Source organism: Muntiacus reevesi, chromosome 1 (genome assembly GCF_963930625.1).
Source record: "Muntiacus reevesi chromosome 1, mMunRee1.1, whole genome shotgun sequence".
Lineage (NCBI taxonomy): Eukaryota > Metazoa > Chordata > Mammalia > Artiodactyla > Cervidae > Muntiacus > Muntiacus reevesi.
The window spans coordinates 111,867,248-111,876,938 of NC_089249.1; the positions used below are offsets into that span (position 1 = coordinate 111,867,248).

At 38.5% G+C, this 9,691-nt stretch overlaps 1 pseudogene; it reads right to left on the bottom strand.

Annotated features, from left to right (window-relative positions):
• Positions 1–3,031: 3,031 nt before the first annotated feature.
• Positions 3,032–3,768, bottom strand: LOC136163405 (SS18-like protein 2 pseudogene; annotated as a pseudogene).
• Positions 3,769–9,691: the final 5,923 nt, after the last annotated feature.

Consider the following 9,691-nt stretch of genomic DNA (forward strand, 5'->3'; position numbering starts at 1 on the left):
CTGAGCCACAGAAGAAATACCAATATATTTTAAGTGATTCAAATATGCGAATTTTATTTCTGATCATAATGGAATTAAATTACAAATCAATAACAAAGATATCTTGAAACATCCTACTATTTAGAAGTGAAATATCATGCTTCTAAGTATCACATGAGTCAAGGAAGAAATCAAAAGGGAATTTAGAAAGTATTTTGAATTGATGTGTATCATCACATCAACATCTGTGGGTTTCAGCAAAGAGTGCTTAGAGGGAAATTTATATCATTGAATACCTATATTAAAATCTTTATATCCCCAGAAACTAGAAAAGGAAGAATAAACTACACTGAAAGTAAGCAGGAGGAAGGCAATAAAAAGATAAGACCAGGACTTCCTTGGTGGTCCAGTGGTTAAAAATCTGCCTGCCGATGAAGGGGACATGGCTTCGACCCCTGGTCCAGGAAGATTCCACATGCCATGGGGCAGCTAAGACCGTGCACCACAACTTTTGAGCCCATGTGCCCTAGAGCTGGTGCTCTGCAACAAAAGAAGCCACTGCAATGAAAAGCTTGTACAGTGCAACTAGAGAGTAGCCCCCACTTGCTGCAACTAGAGAAAGCCCACATACAGCAACAAAAACCTAGGGAAGCCAAAAAATAACATTTAAATAAAATTTAAAAAAACACAGTGTAATACAACTACATATCAACTAGAATAGCTACAAGCAAAAAGCCTCACAAGGATGTGGAGAACTGGAAACTCTCATTCACTGCTGATGGAAATGTAAAATGGTACAATCACTTTGGAAAACCTTTGGCAGTGTCTTTAAAAGAAGTTAAAAGTATGTGTACAATATAATTCAGCTATCCCATTCCTAAATATTTATCTAAGAAATGAAAGCATATGTCCCTAACAAGATGTGCATGAAATGTTCATAACAACTTAATTTGTAAGAGCCAAGAACTGGAAATACCCAACAAGTGACAAGATCAACAGTGTTATATCTGTATAGTGAAGTACTACTCAGCAATAAAAACAGCAACAATTGATAGACTTAACAACATTGACAAATTCTCAGAATAATTGTGTTGAGTGAAAGAAATCACACTTAAAAAAAAAAGAAATCATGCTGTATAATTCCATATGTATAAAATTCTAGAAAATGCAAATTAATCTATAACGATAGAAGCAAATCAATGATTGTTTGAAAAGAGGTAGTAGTAGGGAAAAACTGGAGAAAAGAATTACAAAGTGACGAAAGGAAAGTTTTAGGGATAAGCGATTTATTTATTATTTTGGTTGCCGTGATGATTTCATGAGTATATCTGTATGTCAAAATCCATCAAAGTGTACACCCTGAATATGTACAGTTTATTTTATGTTGATTATGCCTCAATAAAGCTGTACCACAACCCCTCAATGCATTAAAAAGAAGTTAGTCATAGATGAAGAAAATCAGAGAACTGAATATCTGAAGATATTTCCACATGTATTAGACTGAGATAAAAAGAGAATCATATTATAAAGAGACTAGTTCAGTTGAGTTCAGTTCAGTCGCTCAGTCGTGTCTGACTCTGTGTGACCCCATGGACTGCAGCATGCCAGGCTTCCCTGTCCATCACCAACTCCTGGAGCTTGCTCAGACTCATGTCCATTGAGTTGGTGATGCCATCCAACCATCTCATCCTCTGTCATCCCCTTCTCCTCCTGCCTTCAATCTTTCCCAGAATCAGGGTCTTTTCAAATGAGTCAGTTCTTCTCATTAGGTGGCCAAAGTATTGGAGTTTCAGCTTCAGCATCAGTCCTTCCAGTGAATATTCAGGACTGATTTCCTTTAGGATGGACTGGTTGGATGTCCTTGCAGTCCAAGGGACTCTCAAGAGTCTTCTCCAACAACACAGTTCAAAAGCATCAGTTCTTCGGCGTTCAGCTTTCTTTATAGTCCAACTCTCACATTCATACATGGCTACTGGAAAAACCATAGCCTTGACTAGACGGACCTTTGTTGGCAAAGTAATGTCTCTGCGTTTTAATATGCTGTCTAGGTTGGACATAACTTTCCTGCCAAGGAGTAAACATCTTTTAATTTCATGACTGCAGTACCATCTGCAGTGATTTTGGAGCCCTCCAAAATAAAGTCTGACACTGTTTCCACTGTTTCCCATCTATTTGGCATGAAGTGATGGGACCAGATGCCATGATCTTAGTTTTCTGAATGTTGAGTTTTAAGCCAGCTTTTTCACTCTCCTCTTTCACTTTCATCAAGGCTCTTTAGTTCCTCTTCTCTTTCTGCAATAAGGGCGGTATCATCTGCGTATCTGATGTTATTGATATTTCAGTAACCTAAGATGCTAATGTATCTTAGGCTAATGTAAAGGTCCAATAAGCAGAGTTCTAGGAAAATATAGTAAGAATGCAAAAGAGCCAGTATTTCTTAGATCCAGGAAACAGTGAATTTCAAGCAGCATATGTTAAAATATATTCTCTCCTAGACATATAATAGTGAAATCATAGCAAAACAGTAGAATACAAACAAATTGAAAGAGAGCAAGAGATTGAGAGTGAGATATTAAAGTACCCAGAGAGAAGAGAAAAATCACCTATAAAAATGAGCAATTAGACTCATAATTCACTCTGTAAGAACAAGTCTCGAAGAAAACACATTGTACGAATTTCTTCAATGTGCTGAGAAAAGATAGCTATCAATCTAGAACTCCATGTCCCATAAAGCTTTATTTCATGGAAAGTTATTACACAAGAAAATATTTCTAGGAAATCAAAACAGAGAAAAGCAATAAAAACATCCTGTCCTGCTCCCAGTAACCTGAGAGAGTATATCATAATAAGACCCTCATTAAAGGGGATCCTAAAGGATGTACTTTAGCTACAAAGTGAAAAACTTGAGATACAAAAAAGAATGTTAAGTAAACATATCAGTAAATATGAAGTCATATCTCAAATATAGACCATGGTAAAACATACTATAACAAAGTCTAATTTTTGGAGGGAAAATAGACTAGAGTGAAAATACTGGGCTTATAGTAGAATTAAAATTGTCCAAGGTCCTTGGTTATTTAGGAGTAAAGTAAGGAGAATTACTTTATTTATTTATTTATTTTTATGGAAAGGCAAGCTCTATTTCCAAGCAACATGAAAAGAGCAGTCGGGGTCCACAACCACAAACTGGTAGGAGGGAGAAACAGTGTCTCAGTGGAAAGTCTCACCAATTCCTACTGATCGCCCAATACCTGCTCAGTTTCCTCTTCAGGCTGAAACTAAAAAGGTTGACTTGAAGATGCCCATTATATCTGTTATCCAAACACACTTATTTCAGGATGGAGGATACTTGAGTCAACTTAATTGAGGGAATCCACTTAATTGTTAAATATTTATACTGAGAATATGGTTAAGTTAGTAGCTTTCTTCACATTTTCACATTTTTAAAAGAGCCACAGAGGTTCCATTCACATTCTAAGCAGTTGCGTTGGCAAAAATCCATTTCATAGGACATAGATCACATTCAATTACTCCTCACAACAGCCAACTGGAAGACTATTCCATTGCTTATGAAGCACTGGTTGGGTTGGCATCTGCGATGGTAGCCAAATAAATGAGATTTCTGTGTAACACATGCTGGTACTGGACGCACTCATTCGCCCGGCCTTTGTTCTGATATTCCGCAATGCAGTGAATCAGCTGGTCATTCTCCTCCAGGAGCTGCTGGATGGTCTCCTGATTGACTTCTGCCTTCCCTCTCAGCCAGTCCAGTACGAAAGCCACCAACATCTCAGGAAGTCAGGGTGGAACTCGGCCTTAGGTCCAGCAGATCCCCTCTCATCTAGACCAGAGTGGACTTGCAGCTCCAGACACACTACGGCCGCAGCAGGGACCAAGATAGGTCAGGAGAATTACTTTAGACTTTAAGTCAACATGTTCAACCAGCTAGTGGAATCCCTGAAATAATAAACAGTGGATATATTATTATTCAAACAAATAGAGGGAAATGGAAGTAGAAAAAAAAAAAATCAATTCAAGAGGAGGCAAAGAAAAGGAGTTCCAGGGTGATCCAGTGGTTGAGACTGTGCTTCCAGTGCAAGGGCCACAGGGTCAATCCCTGGTCAAGGAACTAAGATTCCCACACGCCACGTGGCATGGCCAAATTTAGTAAGAGGAAGCAAAGCAAGACAGAGGGGAAAAAGTAACAGATAGTAATGGAATCTAGTGCATTTAGAATGATGTCTGACATATCATCATTTTAATAATAATTATTCTTTTACTAACAAATAATGATATACAACAAATAACAGTTATTGTTATAACTGTTATTTCTGTGTTGGTAAATCTCTCTGTGGCATTCAAGACAAGGACCTTTTTTTTTTTTTTCCCAGTGGGTTTTGTCATACATTGATATGAATCAGCCATAGAGTTACACGTATTCCCCATCCCGATCCCCCCTCCCACCTCCCTTTCCACCCAATTCCTCTGGGTCTTCCCAGTGCACCAGGCCCGAGCACTTGACTCATGCATCTCACCTGGGCTGGTGATCTGTTTCACCATAGATAATATACATGCTGTTCTTTCAAAACATCCCACCCTCACCTTCTCCCACAGAGTTCAAAAGTCTGTTCTGTACTTCTGTGTCTCTTTTTCTGTTTTGCATATAGGGTTATCATTACCATCTTTCTAAATTCCATATGTATGTGTTAGTATGCTGTAATGCTCTTTATCTTTCTGGCTTACTTCACTCTGTATAATGGGCTCCAGTTTCATCCATCTCATTAGAACTGATTCAAATGAATTCTTTTTAATGGCTGAGTAATATTCCATGGTGTATATGTACCACAGCTTCCTTATCCATTCGTCTGCTGATGGGCATCTAGGTTGCTTCCATGTCCTGGCTATTATAAACAGTGCTGTGATGAACATTGGGGTGCACGTATCTCTTTCAGATCTGGTTTTCTCAGTGTGTATGCCCAGAAGTGGTATTGCTGGGTCATATGGCAGTACTATTTCCAGTTTTTTAAGAAATCTCCACACTGTTCTCCATAGTGGCTGTACTAGTTTGCATTCCCACCAACAGTGTAAGAGGGTTCCCTTTTCTCCACACCCTCTCCAGCATTTATTGCTTGTAGACTTTTGGATAGCAGCCATCCTGACTGGCGTGTAATGGTACCTCATTGTGGTTTTGATTTGCATTTCTCTGATGATGAGTGATGTTGAGCATCTTTTCATGTGTTTGTTAGCCATCTGTATGTCTTCTTTGGAGAAATATCTGTTTAGTTCTTTGACCCATTTTTTGATTGGGTCATTTATTTTTCTGGAATTGAGCTTCAGGAGTTGCTTGTATATTTTTGAGATTAATCCTTTGTCTGTTTCCTCATTTGCTATTATTTTCTCCCAATCTGAGGGCTGTCTTTTCACCTTACTTATAGTTTCCTTTGTTGTGCAAAAGCTTTTAAGTTTCATTAGGTCTCATTTGTTTATTTTTTGCTTTTATTTCCAATATTCTGGGAGGTGGGTCATAGAGGATCTTGCTGTGATTTATGTCAGAGAGTGTTTTGCCTATGTTCTCTTCTAGGAGTTTTATAGTTTCTGGTCTTACATTTAGATCTTTAATCCATTTTGAGTTTATTTTTCTGTATGGTGTTAGAAAGGGTTCTAGTTTCATTCTTTCACAAGTGGTTGACCAGTTTTCCCAGCACCACTTGTTAAAGAGGTTGTCTTTTTTCCATTGTATATCCTTGCCTCCTTTGTCAAAGACAAGGTGTCCATAGGTTCATGGATTTATCTCTGGGCTTTCTATTCTGTTCCATTGATCTATATTTCTGTCTTTGTGCCAGTACCATACTGTCTTGATGACTGTGGCTTTGTAGTAGAGTCTGAAATCAGGCAGGTTGATTCCTCCAGTTCCATTCTTCTTTCTCAAGATTACTTTGGCTATTCAAGGTTTTTTGTATTTCCATACAAATTGTGAAATTATTTGTTCTAGTTCTGTGAAAAATACCATTGGTAGCTTGATAGCGATTGCATTGAATCTATAGATTGCTTTGGGTAGAATAGCCATTTTGACAATATTGATTCTTCCAATCCACGAACACGGTATGTTTCTCCATCTGTTTGTGTCCTCTTTGATTTCTTTCATCAGTGTTTTATAGTTTTCTGTGTATAGGTCTTTTGTTTCTTTAGGTAGATATACTCCTAAGTATTTTATTCTTTTGTTGCAATGGTGAATGGTATTGTTTCCTTAATTTCTCTTTCTGTTTTTTCATTGTTAGTATATAGGAATGCAAGAGATTTCTCTGTGTTAATTTTATATGCTGCAACTTTACTATACTCATTGATTAGCTCTAGTAATTTTCTGGAAGAGTCTTTAGGGTTTTCTATGTAGAGGATCATGTCATCTGCAAACAGCGAGAGTTTCACTTCTTCTTTTCCTATCTGGATTCCTTTTACTGACAAGGACCTTTTTAACAAGCATGTTCTACTAATTCTCATGGTTCCTTGATATTAACAAGTCAGTAATACTATTTAAAAGACAGACTAATTAAAATCTGTAGGAATTTAAAAGCTCTATTTTTCTCAAGGTGTATAATCTTAGACTAGGCATTCACACTTGGGGCCTTAGTTTGCTCATCTGTAAAATGAGGGAGCTGGAGGGAGTTGGAAGACAAGTTCAAATTGGGTGGTTCTGTATTTTTAAATCCTCATTAACCAAAATAACAAGAAAATCTTCTTACTCAAACCAAAAACAAACAAAAAATGGGGTGTGTGTTTCAGAAATAGTTTGGGTGAGTGGTCTTTTCACAGCACTCACAACAGACACTCACAAGAAGTTCAGTCCCCATGGAGTAGGAAGCAGTCAAGTCTTTTTTGCTCTATACCAGAACTTGACAAGCTTGGAGGCCACTGACTAGGGACAAAGGAAAGCCCCCACTTAGAGGAGACTTGTCAAAGGAACCGGGCCCAGCTAGGATGGCAGGTATTCTGGAGACTGTCAGAGAAGCCAGCAGGCTCAGGGCTCTGCATCAAAGCCCTGGGGTTCGGCTGCCAGACAGCCTGAAGCTATCAATCAAACCCACTTTCTTTCCCCCTAATTACAAAAGACTTTCAAATGCACCCCTGTCAGATTTTTTGAGTCCCCCTCCCTGACATTCTCCTAATTCACAAATGTGTGCCCTTTATGCATTTTACACACGCATGATGGTGTTCTCCAGATCTAGGCATTGCCAAGGAAACTCAGGTATCAAAGATAGCTGACTCAACTTCCAGAGATAAACCTGGTCTGTGTGATGGCTGCTGAGAGAAGAAGGCAGAGAGCTTCTTGCAAAGTTCCCTTGAATTTACGTGTGGCATGATTCCTTCTGTTCCCAAGAAGGGTTTTATCTAATCTGCCTAGAAAGTGCTCCATTGACTGACTGCATTATCACTATAAAAGAATCTATTGAACTAAAGTTCCTCCTCTGCAGTTTCTGAACATGGGATCTGCCCTGTCTGAAAGCAGTGTCATAAGCAAAATGATATGTGTACAAGGATGTCTACCAGAGCATTGTTTAAAATTGTGAAATATCAGTAAAAACCCATCAGTAGAGTCCTGGGCTATATATTGTAATGCTAGAAATTCAACATGTAGCAAAGCAAGTCTTTGGTATATAAAGTAATGATTCCATTCTGATGAAAATCAATGGTAACAATAATTTTAGCATATGATAGGGGAAAAATTGAAGGAATGTGGATCAAAAGGTTAACAGTGATACCTGGGGATGAGTGAAGTGGGATGGAATTTGGAGAGACTTCACTGAGTGTTGTGTTTACAATGTTTCAATTTTATATAACTTTGTTTTCCTTTTGGATCAAAAGAAGAAGGAAGGAAGGAAAGAAAAATAGTATTAGAAACATTTCTTCATTCCCTGGATCCCTGGTCTTGATGTTGTACCCTCTCATTAGCCAAGGTGAGGATTAGGGCTGAGGTGCTTGCATGCAAAGCTTTTTTCCTGGAGAGAGGCAGTCTGTTTCCGTAGTTGCAGGTTTTATTCCACAACATGCAGCAGCAACTTATTGCCTTCACTCATTTGTAATGGCTCTGTCCTCAACAGAACCTGTTGTACCAGTAGGCATTTATATATTAAAATACTTGAGGTAGCTCACTGTGGTATTTGACCACTGAGGAGTTTGAAATTCATTTATATATCACCTTTGGCTAAACTGATAAAGTCTTTTTTTTTTTTTCCTGGAAGTAAAATTCTATTTTAGAGTTTACTTTTAAAAAAAAAACTACTCAATTTGTGAGGATATTTATTGCAACAGAAAGAAAGGAGAACTTCAAGGTGCTGAGATTAAAATCTGATGTAGACTATCCATCCATTCAAAACTTTAAGGTTCCTATGGCTTTTTATATCTTAAACATGTCTATACATGCACAACCGGAAATTTTGACCCCAAATATTGCCTCAGTATACTGGATATTTCCAGGGAGTATATATATGTACTTTTACTTTGTCTCCAGACTTAGCCTAACAAAACTTGGCATATTTGTATAATTTTTTTTGTTTGCAATTTATTTCATTCATCCACTCATTCAATAGACATCTATTCATGTACATATTACATACATACATATTACATATTATTACATCATTAAAACATAGCTTACATTTAAAACATAGCTTACATTTAATAGGTATATACTACTTACTGGCAGTTAACACAAGCTAACATCTAATTCCCATTTATTATCTGCTGCTCTTTAATGCCTTCTTTTTGTGTGTGGCATTGGAGAGGATAGAAAGATGTTACCGAGACCCTGAAAGTGTATACTAATAGATGATCCAAATATGGCTTTGTGCTCCCAAGGAGGGTGAGCTAGCAGCTGATGCAGTTGCTAGACTGGATAATAAACCCTGGTTCTCATACTTGAGCATCCAGTTAGCCTGGGACAGATTAAGGGGTGCCTAGAATGGTAGGCTAGAGCTGGGTAGTCATCTTAACACAGAGGAGAGTCACTGAAAGTTTTGAGGCATATGTGAGTAGCTGAGAAAGGTGAGATAGGCGCTAAGATGATTTGAAGTTTTTTGTTTTTAATGATTTTATATTTATTTGGCTGTGCTTGGTCTTCGTTGCTGCCCAGGCTTTTCCCTGGTTGAGGCAAGCGGGTGCTGCTCTTCCTTGGGGTGCCCAGGCTTCTCACTATGGCAGCTTCTTTTGCTGGGAGCACAGTCTCCAGGGCATGTGGGCTTCAGTAGTTGTGGCATATGAGGCTCAGTGATTGTGGCTCCTGGGCTTTAGAGCACAGGCACGGTAGTTGTGGCTCACGTGCTTAGTTGCCCTGGAGCATGTGGGATCTTCCTGGATAGGGATTGAGCCCATGTCTCTTGCAGTGGCAGGCAGATTCCTTACTGCTGAGCCACTGCTGCTGCTGCTACTGCTAAGTCGCTTCAGTCATGTCCAACTCTGTGAGACCCCATAGAGGGCAGCCTACCAGGCTCCTCCATCCCTGGGATGCTCCAGGCAAGACACTAGGGGAGCCCAATTTGAAGGTTTTTAGGCTAAGAGACTGGGAATCCAGAAATTATATTTTGGTAACTTTAATTGGATATCACATAGTTTCTGTTAACAGAATCAGAGCTAGAAAAATAATTAGTTAAATTTAAAACAGTTGATTTAAAAATCAGTTCTCCTCAAAGTAACTATTTGATTGAATATACACTCTTTT